The following is a 1,888-nucleotide window of genomic DNA, read 5'->3' as shown; positions in this document are numbered from 1 at the left end:
TTGTTTAAAAAAAAAAGTTTGCCACATTGAGAAAAGCATTTGTGTACTATCAAAGTACAAGTATGTTAAAAAAAATTAGTTTACATATTCCTTATGACTGTTTTAATTCTAGCTGTGCACAGACGGCATGTTAATAGTTAACGTGCCACATTTAATACTTTTACTACTTTAATATCATTAAAACAATGAATTATGCAATGACAATACAACAAGATTACGTGAAGTCCTCAATTCTATGTAATAAAAATGTAAACGAAGTTCACAATTTATCAGTTAAAATATCATTAGCATCATGGCAAAATATTAGAATGAATTATTGATATTTTAACTATAACAATACGTATGGTTTCAGGATCCATATTATAAGTAAGTTAATAGTTAACACATGAAGTTAATTACGTACAAATCCATCTCTCAGTGCAGACGCAACCAATTGCAAAAGCCTTGGCAATACTCTTCAAATAGTGTAAAAAATCATTTTTTTCAAGCAGTTGACTGCAGATTAGGTAGTTTTAACGCATCTGTGTTAAATATTCGTTATTAAAAATAAATTTTACATTAACTTGTATCAGTGTCTTAGAAGAAGAATATTGTTTTTATCAAAATTATTTTAAATTAATTGTTACTAACAAATTTAGAACAAAGATCTCACTTTTTTAGCTGTTACAGTTATCTATTGTGATAAGAAGTATTATATTTAGCTCTTGTTAAAAACAGTTCTTACAAGCAAACTTAATTAACTTAATTATTTTATTAAAAACACTAAATTTCAATAACTTTCATTGGTCAATATACAAAATTTTGTATCTGGAAATTTTTTGTGCATCATCAACCTGCTCGTTTTATCAAAACGGTTACCAGATATATTTAAAATTTGATTACATGTTCAGATCATGTTATTTTGCTTTCCTCCACTTAAACATAATTAATAAACGCATAACCTTTTTCACAAATTCAATCTTTACTGTTCATTTACTAGTGATGCACTAAACACTAGATGCACCAATTTGAATGAGAGTGCCAAGCCAAAACGGCGTCCGATGGGTTCCACCGGAATCCGCTAGGATTTTTTAGTCGAAAATTAAACGTTTCACAAGTGAAGTGTTCAAGAAGTGTAAATAAAAAGAAGTAAAATTAAAGTTATCGGTATATTTACCTGGCGTTGGGGATACCACGATCACGAAGATGGTTCCCCCAGGGTGAGGCTCCGTCCTTGCACTATGATTGGGCTGACCCTTGCGACTATTCCTATTGTAGATACATCGGGCGCACTATTTTTGGTAGCTGGGAATGCGTTCGCGCAATCCCGATAAAATAATTCAAACATATTATTTTTTATTAGAATTAGAACTTATAGTAGGTTAACAGACAGTGAGACAGATAGTCTCCATTCACAGCACATATCAGTGGCGGTCAATTTGGAATTCTAAATAACGTTTCACATCACATTACTCTACAAGGAGATTCTATAACCAAGCTATCCCTGCATTGCGCAAGTCCACAGGGGCAGCGCAATTAAAAAAGAAGCTACAGAAGCACCTAAGCACCACCACTCGGGCGTACATGCAGGCATTCCTGTTCGAGGACAAAAAGGCTTAGAAAACTTTGCGCTATGCTTGTTGCCATTCATAATTAACATTATTGTTAAGTAATTTCTAAGAACATTTTTTCTATTACTCTTCATTAATTATAATACCATTCTGTTAAAAAAAACTAATGACAAGTTTCTCCATCAAAATAAAGATAGCTCGTATAGTTTATTTTTTTGTGGCCAAAATATAGGTTACGTTGTCACTTGTTCTCTTAGTGCCAAAGATAACTGCTCTTTCTAAATGGTTTTAACAAATTATTAATTCGATCTCAAAAGTTAATTGACTTATTGGTATCA

General features: G+C 31.8%; 1 non-coding gene across 1 annotated transcript; it reads left to right on the top strand.

The window, feature by feature from the left end:
* The first annotated feature begins 1,148 nt into the window (after window positions 1–1,148).
* LOC149376072 (U1 spliceosomal RNA) lies at window positions 1,149–1,310 on the top strand. Its single transcript, XR_016293196.1, has one exon. It is a non-coding gene; the product is annotated as a U1 spliceosomal RNA (small nuclear RNA).
* The last annotated feature ends 578 nt before the right edge of the window (window positions 1,311–1,888 follow it).

This window comes from Copidosoma floridanum, unplaced genomic scaffold (genome assembly GCF_036245765.1).
Source record: "Copidosoma floridanum isolate Cflo_tuat_1 unplaced genomic scaffold, Cflo_Japanese_pri ptg000001l, whole genome shotgun sequence".
In the NCBI taxonomy this organism is placed as follows: domain Eukaryota; kingdom Metazoa; phylum Arthropoda; class Insecta; order Hymenoptera; family Encyrtidae; genus Copidosoma; species Copidosoma floridanum.
This window is presented reverse-complemented; position numbering and strand designations above follow the sequence as displayed.